This window comes from Oncorhynchus keta, chromosome 2, assembly GCF_023373465.1.
Source record: "Oncorhynchus keta strain PuntledgeMale-10-30-2019 chromosome 2, Oket_V2, whole genome shotgun sequence".
NCBI lineage: Eukaryota > Metazoa > Chordata > Actinopteri > Salmoniformes > Salmonidae > Oncorhynchus > Oncorhynchus keta.
In genome coordinates this window covers 50,878,479-50,895,185 of record NC_068422.1, presented here as the reverse complement: position 1 = coordinate 50,895,185, position 16,707 = coordinate 50,878,479, and the positions used below count along the sequence as shown (strand labels likewise).

The 16,707-nt window shown below is 40.5% G+C and overlaps 2 protein-coding genes across 7 annotated transcripts in view; both read left to right on the top strand.

Moving 5' to 3' along the window:
- Positions 1-16,707, top strand: part of sufu (suppressor of fused homolog (Drosophila)) — a 455,419-nt gene that overhangs the window by 131,809 nt on the left and 306,903 nt on the right. The window lies entirely within an intron of this gene.
- ldb1a (LIM domain binding 1a) overlaps positions 11,641-16,707 on the top strand; it is a 35,863-nt gene continuing 30,796 nt past the window's right edge. For 2 of the 5 annotated variants that reach the window (XM_035800356.2, XM_035800365.2), the window contains exon 1: positions 11,643-11,837. The gene's annotated coding sequence lies outside the window, so the exon portion shown is untranslated. Of the gene's footprint in view, positions 11,838-16,707 lie in introns of all 5 variants that reach the window. The other 3 variants (XM_035800346.2, XM_035800384.2, XM_035800392.2) reach the window with 3 other exon arrangements.

Sequence of the window (16,707 nt, the reverse complement as noted above, 5' to 3'; positions counted from 1 at the left end):
AATAGAGTGCTGAGTACCAGGCAGTTAGCAAATTTGGTAGGTTGCTAATGACCAGCAGCAGCATCAGAGCTTGGAGAAGCCTAATTACCATGACTAAACGGTCACATGGAATTTGACTGCCATCATGACATACCACCGGTGTGGCGTTAATACGGGCACCGTAACAGCCCTAGTTCACAACAGTGTAGCCTACTGTTGAGAGTGAACCAGAGCTACGCTACGCAAACACAGGGGAGACGTTGCCTTGGTTGTTGAGTCAAATTTAGTAACTCAGACAAAACATTTAATTAATGCTTCAAAACCTAGTCATTGTGTCAGTAAATTGGCCAAGACATAAAAATTGAGAAAAAAAATAATTTTGTGAGCCATACTGGTCAAATGTTTTGATGTTTTTTCACCATGGCAGTCAAACTGGAAATGTTTGTTTTATACAAATTTCTGTTTTGTTCTACTTTGTTGACACTGACTGCTTACTGTACTATACAACAATGTCAGTTTTGTCTAGCTGAATGCTATTGTGTATCACACTGAGATTTTTAGATACTGATTTCAACAGTAGGTAAAAGTTTACTGGGAAAAGTCATTACTGTAGTACACAGAAAAATTATATGCACATTTGTATGTACAGTTGAAGTCGGAAGTTTACATACACTTAGGTTGGAGTCATTAAAAGTTGTTTTTCAACCACTCCACAAATTTCTTGTTAACAACCTATAGTTTTGGCAAGTCAGTTAGGACATCTACTTTGTGCATGACACAATTAATTTATCCAACAATTGTTTACAGCCAGATATTTAACTTATAATTCACTATTTCACAATTCCATTGGGTCAGAAGTTTACATACACTAAGTTGACTGTGTTGCCTTTAAACAGGTTGGAAAATTCCAGAAAATTATGTCACGGCTTTAGAAGCTTCTGATAGGCTAATTGACATCATTTGAGTCAATTGGAGGTGTACCTGTGGATATATTTCAAGGCCTACCTTCAAACTCAGTGCCTCTTTACTTGACATCATGGGAAAATCAAATGAAATCAGCCAAGACCTCAGAAAAAAAATTGTAGACATCCACAAGTCTGATTCATCCTTGGAAGCAATTTCCAAACAACCGAAGGTACCACGTTCATTTGTACAAACAATAGTACACAAGTATAAACACCATGGAACTACGCAGCCGTCATACCGCTCAGGAAGGAGTCGCGTTCTGTCTCCTAGAGATGAACATACTTTGCGAAAAGTTGCAGTCAATCCCAGAACAACAGCAAAGGACCTTTTGAAGATGCTGGAGGAAACAGGTACAAAAGTATCTATATCCACAGTAAAACGAGTCCTATATCGACATAACCTGAAAGGCCGCTCAGCAAGGAAGAAGCCACTGCTCCAAACAGCAATAAAAAAAAGCCAGACTACAGTTTGCAACTGCACATGGAGACAAAGATCATACTTTTTGTAGAAATGTCCTCTGGTCTGATGAAACAAAAATAGAACTGTTTGCCCATAATGACCATCGTTATGTTTTGAGGAAAAAGGGGGAGGCTTGCAAGCCAAAAAACACCATCCCAACCATGAAGCATGGGGGTGGCAGCATCATGTTGTGGGGGTGGCAGCATCATGTTTTGGGGGTGCTTTGGAGGAGGAGGGAATGGTGCACTTCACAAAATAGATGGCATCATGAGACAGGAAAATTATGTGGATATATTGAAGCAACATCTCAAGACATCAGTCAGGAAGTTAAAGCTTGGTCTCAAATGGGTCTTCCAAATGGACAATGACCCCAAGCATACTTCCAAAGTTGTGGCAAAATGGCTTAAGGACAACAAAGTCAAGGTATTGATGTGGCCATCAAATCCCTGACCTCAAACCTATAGAACATTTGTGGGCAGAACTGAAAAAGCATGTGCGAGCAAGGAGGCCTACAAACCTGACTCAGTTATACCAGCTCTGTCAGGAGGAATGGGCCCAAATTCACCCAACTTATTATGGGAAGCTTGTGGAAGGCTACCCAAAACGTTTGACCCAAGTTAAACAAACAATTCTCGGCAATTATTCTGACATTTCACATTCAGAAAAATAAAGTGGTGATCCTACCTGACCTAAGACAGGGAATTCTTACTACGATTAAATGTCAGAAATTGTGAAAATGTAGTTTAAATGTATTTGGCTAAGTTGTATGTAACTTTCTACTTCAACTGTATACAGTACATTTATTTTTGTAACAATGTGTTACATGTAAACAGAATTCACATTTACATGTCCATTTTTACATATAAAGTCATATAGTGAACAGAATTTGCCACAAAATAATATCCATGCAATTAAAAAAAAAAAAAACCTGCAACAATGAAAATACCTGCAACAATGAAAAAACCTGCGGTAGTCCTGTAAAAACAATACATTGTACCTCCTCACAGTACGTAACACTACAAATTCCCATCTTCTTGGTGGACATCCTGTCGCTCTTGTTGGTCTGGCCAGAGATTTTTGACCACATCACATCTGATGTTTTCCCCTGTGATGCACTGGGGGGGAAATCTCCTTGCGTGGCACATCCATCCCCTGCAATAGTTGCCTGTGATGTCCTCACAAGCAGCATTCATGGCATCTAACAGAGACATCTGATCTTGTGCCTGAAAGTCATATACTTTCCACCTCCATGCTGAAAAAAACTATTCTTTCGGATTCAGGAATGGGAAGTGTGGTGGATGAACTCCATTGTTATCTTTTCATGTGGAGCAAACCATTCCCTAACAATGTTGATTTGGTGGAAGCTGACATTATCCCACACAATTACATGATTTGGCAAATCTGGTCTAACTTAATTTAACCTCTTTCGTATTCTGGTATTAGTTCTCTGTAAAGTGCATTTAGGAAGGTCAAGAGAAGTTGGGTGTTATAGGGCCCAATGTGTGGAAAATGTGTGCTCACACCATTCTCAGAAATGGCAGCACACATTGTAGTACTGCCCACACGTTGGCCTGGTGTGCCCATTTTGATTCGGTGTCCAATGAGATTACAGCCACGTCTCCTGCCTTTGGCCAGATTGAACCCAGCCTCGTCCACAAAAACAAGAATGTGGGTCATTTCATGTCCTTCCAGCTCCATTATTCTCTATATAGTAACACAGAAACAAAATATAGAGTTAGTTTTACATAGTCTATTCTAGAATCAGACAGTTTAGTAAAGTATAAATGCTTTCTGTTCTTATGGGTATCTACAACTTCAAGAAGTATATACAGGCATCATTGAAGTACAGGAAAACTCCCTGTACAATATACCACGTGCACACCAATGGTTTACCTGGACATACTTGTACCGCAGCTCCTTCAATCGGTCACTATTCCTCTCAAATGGCACCTTGTCGAGTTGTTTCATAGTCAGTCGATTCTTTTTCAAAACTGTCTAGTGGAAATGCTGACAGAATTGATATTTGCAAAGCTATTGTTGTCATTTATGATTGCACTTTGGATCTTTCTTAGCCTGATTGAATTGTTGGCTATGACCATGTTGCAAATTTCTTGTTGATGGCTGAATACTGCTGCTCTGCCACCAGCATGAGGTCGTTGTGCAGTCCCATATATATGACATGTAGAATTTAGATACTGTTGCAGATAGTATATTGTATTCAAATTGTGCAGTATTACTGTATATTCCTCATACGTGATTTTCAGACTTGTGTGTACCTTTACAATAGTTGCTGTATTGTTGTGAATTAAATGCTGTAACAAAAGTAAAGAACGAGTACATATTTATCTGTTTTCACTACGGAATGTTTGCACAATTGATGACACCGTGGACCTGTTTACATTAGGCTGTACTCTCCGACCAGCCTCTTCCATTGTAAGACCATGGTTTATGATATGGTCAACAATTGTGACTCTGATTTCATCAGGGACTCTTATTCTTTGCCTCTACCTCTTCCTCTATTATGTCTTCCTCTGACACCACCACCACGCATTCTTACACATCTTCTTATTTCTCTTCCACGAGCATGTAGCTGCTGTTCAGGGTTGTGATGTTCTGCCATGTTCAAAAATGGTAGTGATTGTGCTGTGGGCAAGCTCCATATATATGCTTCCAAACTTGATTGGTTGATTGTTAAGATTGTGATTCCTATTTCATTACTATGTCACCTGGCAGGTGCCAATTTAGCAGACATCACAAATATTCCATGTCATAGATATTTATGGAATATACATGTATGTCTGACAGATTTTGATAATTGAATGGATCATTTTGTGATGGCTCACACGATGAAAGAATGTTTAGAAGTTGTGAAGAGTATGACAATTTCACTGAGAATCAACTCATCAGTTTTGATCAGCAAGCCATGTACATGTAGGTATTGTGCAAATTGTAGACAATTGTACTTACTCTTTTGCCCACGTGCCGAAACATACGCAATTTACTTAAATTAATAAGAAATTCAAATCTGGTGTAAACAAGAAACAAATTGTTCAGAATTTTGAAATTTGAGAATTTGAGAATTGAGCCAAGCGATTTGAGAAAAACTGTAATACTTCTAACATTTTTCAACATGATTGCAAGGTTTGCATTTGATTACATGCCCTGTACCTTACTCTGTATATGTTGGCAAATGACCACACTATGGTTTGACTGAAAGTATTACCTGGTACACTGAGTCCTGGTACATGGGATGAGACATAGAACAAATCGACAAGAGGTTGCTTGCCATAAAACCACCAGTAAATGTCACAAGACCTCCACGCTCAATACGTTCACGCCAATTTTGGAAAGCCTCAGACACTTCCTCTTGTTTTACAGTCTTCCTTGCTTGAATGAATGCTTAAATGAATTATACCGTGGCAGTATCTAGAGCACTTACTGCTCCTTGTACAAGGAAGCTGCTGTTTCCTGATAGAGTTCCCCTCCTGCCATTGATGAAGCTGAAATGCTCCTCAAGATATTTATTTGTTGGTCGCTTTGAAAAATTGTATGAGAAGTGTCATGTTTCTTTCAACATCTACATACTTCTACAAACTGCATCATCAGTAAGAAATTGGGAACATTTAAGGTGTCAGTGCCTTCATGTTTGAGAGCCACAATGGGAACTTTCTGAAACTCTTCCATGGCACAACCTCAAGAGGCTGAAGAAATTCGGCTTGTCACCAAAAGCACTCACAAACTTCTACAGATGCACAATCGAGAGCATCCTGTCGGGCTGTATCACCGCCTGGTACGGCAACTGCTCCGCCCACAACCGTAAGGTCCCAGAGGGTAGTGAGGTCTGCACAACGCATCACCGGGGGCAAACTACCTGCCCTCCAGGACACCTACACCACCCGATGTCACAGGAAGGCCATAAAGATCATCAAGGACAACAACCACCCGAGCCACTGCCTGTTCACCCCGCTATCATCCAGAAGGCGAGGTCAGTACAGGTGCATCAAAGCTGGGACCGAGAGACTGAAAAACAGCTTCTATCTCAAGGCCATCAGACTGTTAAACAGCCACCACTAACATTGAGTGGCTGCTGCCAACACACTGACTCAACTCCAGCCACTTTAATAATGGGAATTGATGGGAAATGATGTAAAATATATCACTAGCCACTTTAAACAATGCTACCTAATATAATGTTTACTTACCCTACATTATTCATCTCATATGTATATGTATATACTGTAATCTATATAATCTACTGCATCTTTATGTAATACATGTATCACTAGCCACTTTAACTATGCCACTTTGTTTACATACTCATCTCATATGTATATACTGCACTCAATACCATCTACTGTATCTTGCCTATGCCGCTCTGTACCATCACTCACTCATATATCTTTATGTACATATTCTTATCACCTTACACTTGTGTCTATAAGGTAGTAGTTTTGGAATTGTTAGCTAGATTACTTGTTGGTTATTACTGCATTGTCGGAACTAGAAGCACAAGCATTTCGCTACACTCGCATTAACATCTGCTAACCATGTGTATGTGACAAATTAAATTTGATTTGATTTGAATGGTTGAGATGTCCTGTCTTTACCAACATGCACCAAGGCTTGTCACAGTTGTTTATGCCAGTAGTTCCAACCAGCAAAGTAAAAGCTTTGTGGAAAGAATGCTGAGAGACTATAAGCTAACAACAAAGTGTGCAATGAAAAATTATGTGAGAATGCCAACACCAAGGGAGGCTTCTCTCCTTGGGGAATCAGGCTTAGTGAATGACCAGCCTTGCTGATTTCATCTGAGAGCAATAGTGCATGGCAATCACATTCATGCAAAATCTAGCACCACACTATCAAAACAGGTCAAACATGCAGTTGTCACAAACGAATGGTCAGTGGTTCTGATAAGGAGTTTTGCAGGCATGGGTCATAGCTGTGACGTGGGGTATGTATTCAATGACCCCTTTAATACAAACAACTACACCGCAGAAGACAGAGACACAGGGGCTACTGCTTCAGGAATAAAAAGAGAGCGGTGTCTCCAACAATGTGCAGTTAATAAAATGCTCAGACATCCGCACAACCTGTGTCAACATAAAATACATCCCTGGTCTAGAGAGCAACTTGTTATGTATTCAAGCCCAACAGATGGGAGGTAGATAAGGGTTGGGAATTTGAGGGTTATACTACATTAAAGCCAGGTTAATAGTTTGTTCTGACTGTGCAGTATGCAATAAGTTGGTGCTGGGGGGGGTTGTAGGTGGGGGAGGAAAGGTGACGGGGTGGATAATGGCAGTTTTAGATGGCAGTTGTGTAAGCACAGCACACTCATCCTTTTTATAAACAGCTTTGTTACTGAGGGCATGGCCTGACACTTCAAGACATTCAAATACAAAATGGTTGAGACTTCACAAAACTTGGTATAATAATGGCATAGTATTTGCCTCTAGGGTCGATGGCCTCACCATGATGGATCATATGGCATTTTGGCCTGCTGAACCAATTTCCGTGAAACTTCAGCATCTATAGACCAGTGATAGAGGAAAATATGTTTGAAATGACTAATTATGTATACATTCCAATCAGAAACTGACTAGATCTATAATGGTCCCTCTTGCTCCCTTTCATTGTATATAATGTAGCCTGAAGGTCTGTTCTTTAAGTTCATTCAGTTGTACAAATCTCAGGTGGTGGGAACGGGCCATCTCCAAAATGGTCGGGAATGTTGATTTATGCTGACTGGCCTTGACTTCGTGCTGATAACGCGGAGGCTTGAGAATTAGAGGGCCCTCTGTTTGTGAAATGGAAGTTTGGAAAACCTGAACGTCATTTCAGTTTATAACCTGTGGTAAACATTTAGTACTCATCAAGAATAAATGCTGAACTTGTTTTTTAAGACTATTCAGAAATGATAAACTTACAACTTATCATGAATTAGAAATCTTATTAATAATAAAACATAAGTTTAAAATTCCAAAATCTTATTAATACGTTCCAAAAACTAAGATGATATTAAATGTCATGGTTGCTGTGAGCCAATGAATTTGAGTGAATGCGTGGCCTGACACCTCAAGTCTTTCAAATACAAAATGGTTGAGAATTTTCACAAAACATGGTAAAACAATTATATAGGAGCCCAAATGTAAAAGTTCCTATGATGGTAATATTGGAGGCATATATTCTGCCGTTCATACATACATGTGTCATCGTCCATGGTTTTCAAACATGATATGTTCTATGAGGCATGCGTTGTGAATAAGGTTAGTGTCCTTTTCTGGTAATACATACTGAGTTCAAATCTGTTTTTTTTTTCATTTACATTTACATTTAAGTCATTTAGCAGACGCTCTTATCCAGAGCGAATAATTGGTGCATTCACCTTATGACATCCAGTAGAACAGCCACTTTACAATAGTGCATCTAAATCTTTTAAGGGGGGTGAGAAGGATTACTTTATCCTATCCTAGGTATTCAAAGAGGTGGGGTTTCAGGTGTCTCCGGAAGGTGGTTTTTGTCCTGGCGTCCCACCATTCCAGAGCAGCGAACAGTTTTGACTGGGCTGAGAAAATTCCTTTTTCACAAAACTTTTAATAACAATTACATAGAGAGGTCACAAATGAGCCCAAATGCTAAATATTAATAAGATGTGAATATAGGAAGTATATTCTGCAATTCATGCATGCGCTTCCATGGTTTTCGAGCCTCAGACTTGCCTGAGGTGCTCATCTAGCAATACATACAGACCCATGGTGGGCCAGGTTTGAATCATGTCACTGCTGCTTTCAGAAAGGGATCCATTGACAGTGAGGGATTGTTGATGTTGTGCCTAAACCAAGTTTGATGACAAAATAATAAATGTCTTAAAATAAGGGTGTTATAAGAAAGCAAAAAGGGTAAAAGAACCCTGGGTCATCACTGCTTGTAGCTTTATTTATAGTTTTTTTTGTTGGATAATTTATTTGTTCACAAACACTTAATTGCCTACACATAAATACGGTCACTCACTTCACGGTGGTGGGCTTGGGACAGGGAGTTGAACTACGCAGTGACCCAGACCCTCCACTGTCGGAGACAACACACTCCTATTCATATGTTTTGTATATGTAATTTATTCAGAGTATTTGGAAAATATATACTGTATATAATAATGTTGTTCTATAAATTGTAACGTTGTTAAAATGAAAATGAATAAACTGAAATTGCTATTCGTCTCCCGAGTGGCGCAGCGGTTGAAGGCACTACATCCCAGTGCTAGAGGTGTCACTACAGACCCTGGTTCAATTCCAGCTGGATCACAACTGGTTGTGATCGGGTGTCCCATGGGTGGTGCACAGCGTTATCCGGGTTAGGGGAGGGTTTGGCCGGAGTAGTCCGCCATTGTAAAATAAGAATGTGTTCTTAACTTACTTGCCTAGTTAAATAAAGGAAACATTTTTGAATGTTTTCATTTTTTTTTTAAATAATCTGGTGTACAAGGTGTACAGTCCCTCAAAAATGTCCAGTTTATGTGTGTGGACACAATACATGAGTCAAACATGCTTTTGAAAATAAAAAAGGATACACTGTACACCTGGCGACCGTGTCAGCATGCATTGACATTATACAGGATTATCAAAAATACTGCATGAATTTGCCATGAATTCATCTAGTCCTAGAAATAATTGTACAGAAATAAATCCTACAGGATCTGCCTCTGCCTATTAACTTAATTTGACCTTTCCCTGCACGAATTTGCTTTGTCTTGCAGAAATAAATTAATCCTGCAGGATCTGCCTCTGCAGTGTTCACTGCAGGAATTTGTCTTGAACGGCAGAAATGTACCTTGTCTTGCAGGAATATTTTTTTAAAACCTGCAGGACAATACAAAGTCCGGCAGAAGCATAGGAAAAATTGACAGTTATCAACTTTTGACCTGCATCTCACCTGTACAATTCATTCACAGAGGCTCAAATTCTTGCAGATTTCCTGTGGGACATTTTTGTAGGGGTCAAATTGCAAGGTCTCCCGAGTGGTGCAGTGGTCTAATACACTGCATCGCAGTGCTAGTTGTGCTACTAGAGATCCTGGTTAGAGTCCAGGCTCTGTCGCAGCTTTCTGCGACCAGGAGACCCATGGGGCAGCGCCCAATTGGTCCAGCATCGTCTGGGTTTGGGGAGGTTTTGGCCAGCAGGGATGTTCTTGTCCCATCGTGCTCTAATGACTCCTGTGCCTAGCTGGGTGCAATGCATGCTGACACGGTCACCAGGTGTACGGTGTTTCCTCCAGCACATTGGTGTGGCTGGCTTCCGGGTTAAGTGGATATTGTGCCAAGAAGCAGTGTGGCTCAGCTGGGTTGTGTTTTGGAGGATGCACGACTCTCGACCACCGCCTCTCCTGAGTCCGTACGGGAGTTGCCGCGATGGAACAAGACTGTAACTACCAATTGGATTTTTTTTAAATGCTAAATTACATTTGTACATTGGTTTCCTTACCCTGCAAGCAGTCGATGGACAAGGTTAAGACAGCAATCCATGCTTTAGTTTTGTGTAGCATTTACATTTTATTCATTTAGCAGATGCTCTTACCGAGGACAATTAGGGTTAAGTAACACAAAACCAATGCAAGTGGATATATTATCACCTTCCATGTTCAATCATCCGAAAGTGTCAAAATGTATTGTGTAGCTCAATAAAGTTTTGCTGACATTGTTTTTTTTGCTATGCTGTAAATGCTAAAAAGCTGGAGACAGCTACCAGGTAAACAAAACCCAAGCATGGATTGCTGTCTTATCTTGTTCATCGACTGCTTCCAGAGTAAGGAAACCAATGTGTAATTTGTGTGAACTATCCCTTTAAGTCCACATCCCAGGCCATTCATTGTGGAAATACACTGATATGCAAAACCCCCAAATGAATGAAAAAGACAAGCACCAAATAAGATCTGGAAATTATATGGTGTTCTTCTTTTCCCATTGGTGTTGAGGCATAGAGCTGGCTCTACACATGTAAATAGCATCGGGTGTGTATTCATCTTCGGAAAAGCATCAGCTGGCGCACACCCCAATAAGTTAGTAGAGCTGCTTACTAATGGTGAGAAAACTGTAGGCTATAAAAATAATGAGAGTCGCAAACTCTATATACAATCTCCCAGTAATTCATTGGGTAAACCACCAATGTTTTGGCAACAACTTGTATTCATCTTGACAATTTATCTCAGATTTTTCTGTGTAACGTCCTTTAACACAGGTTATATCAACCTTTGTCAGATGTTTTCAGGCATCAAAAGTAGTGTAATGTCAAGAAGAGGCCACTTCACATGTCAACAATTATAACATCATGCTTATATGCCTCAATCTGGAAATTATTTTGATGCTCACTTTTGAATTCTGAAAACATCAGACAAGCTTTAGATTTTTAAATGTCATTTTTTTAGTGTTTTAGTCTTTTTTTTGTTGCAGTGGTGGGACGCAAGAGAGTCGCGGAGGTGGGGGGGTGTTATAGCACTGTTGTTTGGTCAGCGGTGTATCTGTTGTGTACATAGTGTGATGGAGTTACATTATTCATTACTGTAACTGACAACAATGTCATGAGAAATGGGCATTATGTTAATGAGAATCCCTTAGCAAATGTTACTGACAATGGCAGAATGACTCAGCAAAGCAATTGACATGATCAATTCATGTTCTTTCTAATCTATTATACTGTAAAAGTTGAATTAATAATTTTGCTCAAACCTGAAGTATTACACAGTTACGTAATGAACATCTAAAATGGGTAATGTGTACGACGACAATTATCAAATTTAAACTTGTCATATATTTGGTCTAAAATATGACGAGTTTATGTGAATACCCAGAAATGTTAACTCTTTGCATATGTACCACTTTATACAATATTTAATTGGTTTTAATTAAATGTGTTAGTTATTTCTATAAATTAAATGCATCTAAAGTACATTTTATAAATAAGATTTAAGGCCAAAACAGTTCAAGAACCAGAAACCAAGCATAGTGAGCTTTAATGTGATAGTAAATTATTAAAACATTTGAGAGGCTATATAGCTGAATTTATCACAGACATGGTTTCAGTTGGTTTCACGAGAATCACCCTGCTGTGCCCCAACATCTCAGTAACCACCACCTACTGCTGCTCGTTGTTGCCATGGATACAGTGCCCTCTCTCTGTGGGTATGGAGGGATGGGGTGGAGGAGAGGAGAGGAAAGAAGTGACTCTGGCTGCTGCCTCTGCGTCATATTTATACCAGCAGAGAGCTAGCCGGCTCCCTTCCTCATCATCTGCGCGCTCCACTACATCTCTCTCTTTTTGTCTCTTTTTCTGACTATCTATTTTTCTCTGCAGTTGACTTGGTGGATGTTTTAGTGAACAGGCTCTGGTGTTTCCACAGCCACAGACAGAGGACAGGAGGAGATAAAAGGGGGGGGAAAGGTAAGCATGGATGGCGTGTGTGTGTGTCGTGAGGTGCCGAGTAGACAGACAGACAAAGAGGAGAGGTAAGCATTATTTTGTGACCTCACCTAAAATGGACTGGGACTGGGGGATTAGGCTAGCTATGCCAATGTCATTATTGTGTGTTTGTGTGTGTGTAAAATGTCATGTTCATAATGAGTGTTTGTTTACCTCCAGAGAACATGTTCTTCACAAGAGGTGAAGTGTGACCGTTCTCATTCAGGTGTGTGTGTGTGTTTGTGCAAGTACCTGACTCCTCCTGTGACATTGCTGTTGCTGCGTGCCTTCTGACAGGGAAAGATAGACCTACACCATCTTTGTTTTTCGGGAAAAACTGCTTTAGAGAGTGAGCCCCAGTGCAAGAGACACTGCCTGTTTGTGCAGTCAGCTAAGTGTATATCTCCAGCCTCAACGCCTTTCTGGCGTAGAAACAAAAGCCATTTCCCCAAAGCTGGAGTGGAGACAGACACACAGACATACACAAACAGAAACAAACACACACACTCCTCTCTCTCTCTGTGAAATGACTCATATCTGCCTTTGTTCTCAGTGCACCCTTTTAAAAGCAGAGTTCTACTGTCAGCTGAGATAATTCAGTTTTGACTGGAGAGAGAGAGAGAGCGAGAGAGACTACAAATAGGAAAGGCCTTAGGGAGGGTGTTAATAGTTCCTCAGAAATGTGTCTAACAGTATGTATGACATTCAGCTCTGATGTCTCTGAAACAGCACGTAATAGCATTTAGGGAATGTCGTGTCCCACTTGTTATTTTTGTAAATTGGTTGTTTTGTTTCCTCAACATATTGATCCTGACAGACGGATAACAAAGAGGTTGTTAAGAGAAGGAGGTTGTTAAGAGAAGGAGGTTGTTAAGAGAAGGAGGTTGTTAAGAGGAGGAGGTTGTTAAGAGAAGCCCTGCTCCTACTGTGTGTGGTCTGTCTGTCTGTCTGTCTGTCTGTCTGTCTGTCTGTCTGTCTGTCTGTCTGTCTGTCTGTCTGTCTTGGTTTTGATGTATTAGGATCCTCATTAGCCGATGCCAATGATGACAACTAGTCTTACTGGGGTCTGAAATAACGAAAAATAAATTACAGGCAAAAGATTTTACAGTTTACATACATGTAAAAACATTAATATGTAATGTGTGTCAGTTACACATACATGTCAGTACATACACACAACAAGTAGGTCACATGGGGGAGAGGCGTTGTACCGTGAGGTGTTGCTTTATTTGTCTTTTGAAACCAGGTTTGCTGTTCAGTTGCGCTATATAAGAAGGGAAGGGAGTTCCATGTGTAACAGTATAATTTTAAACCGTCCCCTCGCCCATACCCGGGCGCGAACCTGGGACCTTCTGCACACATCAACAACAGTCACCCTCGAAGCATCGTTACCCATCGCTCCACAAAAGCCGCGGCCCTTGCAGAGCAAGGGGAACTACTACTTCAAGGTCTCAGAGCAAGTGACGTAACCGATTGAAACGCTATTTAGCGCGCACCGCTAACTAAGCTAGCCGTTTCACATCCGTTACACATGCACTCATGGCTCTGTATAATACTATACGTTTCCTTGAATTTATTCTGGTGGCATGTCTGGTGGGGTAAGTGTGTGTCAGTGCTGTGTGTAAGTTCATTATGCAAACATAGTGTACAAACATAGTGATGAGGTGGACTGTAAGATTATTGAGTTAGAGAGAAGACGCTTGATGGAGAGAGGTGGAGAGGGGAAAAAAGGGGAGGAGAAAGAGAGAAGTGAGCTAGGGTGAGGGACAGCTAAGAAGGCTCATACTGGAGGGTGACGTGTGTGTGTGTGTGTGTGTGTGTGTGTGTGTGTGTGTGTGTGTGTGTGTGTGTGTGTGTGTGTGTGTGTGTGTGTGTGTGTGTGTGTGTGTGTGTGTGTGTGTGTGTGTGTGTGTGTGTTTCATGGGTCTCCAGTGTCCCAGCGCCCCAGGTGGGCTTTGCATTTTTAATCGATGCTGTCTGTAGTGATTAACACTGCTGTTATACACACAGATACAAAACAGAGGGAGGACAAGGGTGAGAGAGGGGGGGAGTTGGGTGGTTTTGAGGTTATTTCTATTTTTACCATTTACAAAGTTGAACAAATGAGCTTTACAAAAGGATGCTCAAATCAATGAGCTGCAGATTTAGCAGTGGAGGCTGCCCAGAGGAGGAAGGGGAGGTCCATCCTCCTCAGTGAAATTAATAAAGTAAAAAATAGTGAAACATTGAAAAGTTTTCCTTTTTAGATAAAACTAATACTAAATATATTCACATCACCAAATAATTGATTAAAACACACTGTTTTGCAATGAAGGTCAACAGTAGCCTCAGCAGCACTATGTAGGGTAGCACCATGGTGTAGCCGGAGGACAGCTAGGTAAGCTTTTGGTTTTATGAATTTATTGCCACCAGGGCCCGCTGGTGTAACTGCTATCAAATCAAATCAAATTTTATTGGTCCCACTCACATGGTTAGCAGATGTTATTGCGAGTGTAGTGAAATGCTTGTGCTTCTAGTTCCGACAGTGCAGCAATATCTAATAAGTAATCTAACAATTCCACAACAACTACCTAATACAGACAAATCTAAATAAAGGAATGGAATAATATATAAATATTTGGATGAGAAATGACAGAGCGGCATAGGCAAGATGCAATAGATGGTAAAAAAATACAGTTTACATTTGAAGTCGGAAGTTTACATACACCTTAGCCAAATACATTTAAACTCTGTTTTTCACAATTCCTGACATTTAATCCTGGTAAAAAAAATCCCTGTCTTAGGTCAGTTAGGATCACAACTTCATTTTAAGAATGTGAAATATCAGAATAATTGTCGAGAGTGATTTATTTCAGCTTTTGTTTCTTCCATCACATTCCCAGTGGGTCAGAAGTTTACATACACTCAATTAGTATTTGGTAGCATTGCCATTAAATTGTTTAACTTGGGTCAAACGTTTCGGGTAGCCTTCCACAAGCTTCCCACAATAAGTTGGGTGACTTTGAGCTCATTCCTCCTGACAGAGCTGGTGTAACTGAGTCAGGATTGTAGGCCTCCTTGCTCGCATACGCTTTTTCAGTTCTGCCCACACATTATCTATACTTTGACTTTGTTGTCCTTAAGCCATTTTATCACAACTTTGGAAGTATGCTTGGAAGACCCATTTGCGACCAAGCTTTAACTTCCTGACTGATGTCTTGAGATGTTGGTTCAATATATCCACATAATTTTCCTGTCTCATGATGCCATCTATTTTGTGAAGTGCACCAGCCCCTCCTGCAGCAAAGCACCCCCACAACATGATGCTGCCACCCCTGTGATTCACGGTTGGAATGGTGTTCTTCGGCTTGCAAGCCTCCCCCTTTTTCCTCCAAACATAACGATGGTCGTTATGGGCAAAGAGTTCTATTTTTGTTTCATCAGACCAGAGAACATTTCTTCAAAAAGTATGATTTTTGTCCCCATGTGCAGTTGCACACCGTAGTCTGGCTTTTTTAATGGTGGTTTTGGAGAAGTGGCTTCTTCCTTTCTGAGCGGCCTTTCAGGTTATGTCGATATAGGACTTGTTTTACTGTGGATATAGATACTTTTGTACCTGTTTCCTTCAGCATCTTCATAAGGTCATTTTGCTGTTGTTCTGGGATTGATTGCAACTTTTTGCAAAGTATGTTCATCTGTAGGAGACAGAAGGCATCTCCTTCCTGAGCGGTATGATGTCTGCATGGTCCCATGGTGTTTATACTTGCATGCTATTGTTTGTACAGATGAACGTGGTACCTTCATGCGTTTGGAAATTGCTCCCAAGGATGAACCAGACTCGTCGAGGTCTACAATTTTACAGTGCGTTCTACAATTTTACAGTAAAGTAAAATAATCTGTCTGTAAATTATTGTTGGAAAAACGACTTGTGTCATGCACAAAGTAGAAGTCTTAACCGACTTGCCAAAACTATAGTTTGTTAACAAGAAATTTGTGGAGTGGTTGAAAAACAAGTTTTAATGACTCCAACCTAAGTGTATGTAAACGTCTGACTTCAACTGTATATATATGATATGAGTAATACAAGATACGTAAACATGAGTAAAGTTGCATTATTAAAGTTATTATTAAAGTGCTCTGGCCCCCCAATGGTGGAACAAACTCCCCCGCGACGCCAGGACAGCGGAGTCAATCACCACCTTCCGGAGACACCTGAAACCCCACCTCTTTAAGGAATACCTAGGATAGGATAAAGTAATCCTTCTCACCCCCCCCCCCCTTAAAAGATTTAGATGCACTATTGTAAAGTGGCTGTTCCACTGGATGTCATAAGGTGAATGCACCAATTTGTAAGTCGCTCTGGATAAGAGCGTCTGCTAAATGACTTAAATGTAAATGTAAATGTAAAGTGACTAGTGATCCATTTATTAAAGTGGCCAATGATTTCAAGTTTGTAGGTAGGCAGCAGCCTCTCTGTGTTAGTGATGGCTGTTTAACAATCTAAACTCACAAAACGCATGATTGTAGCAGGTTTACTAATGCGTTAGTTCTAGTAGCTATGTTGACTATGACATTGGCTAATATGGTGACAATGATGTAGGCTGTGTGTTGCGGTTAGCGGTCATAATTTGAAGGTTTGCCTTGGAAAGTTTTTTTTACCTGGTCACAGACAGCTAATGTGTTGTGCACTGAAGTCCACATGCGAAGTGAAAAGGTGAGAGGAGGAGAGTGAGTAGATAGTTGCGAGAAGGAATTATATATACAACGAGTGAAGTGAGCATGATGTTTTATGTGGCTACTATAAAAGTAAACTGTGTTTGCATGTGATCTGGGGTGTATTCATTCTGCCAATTCTGTTGAATTGATGCAGGCA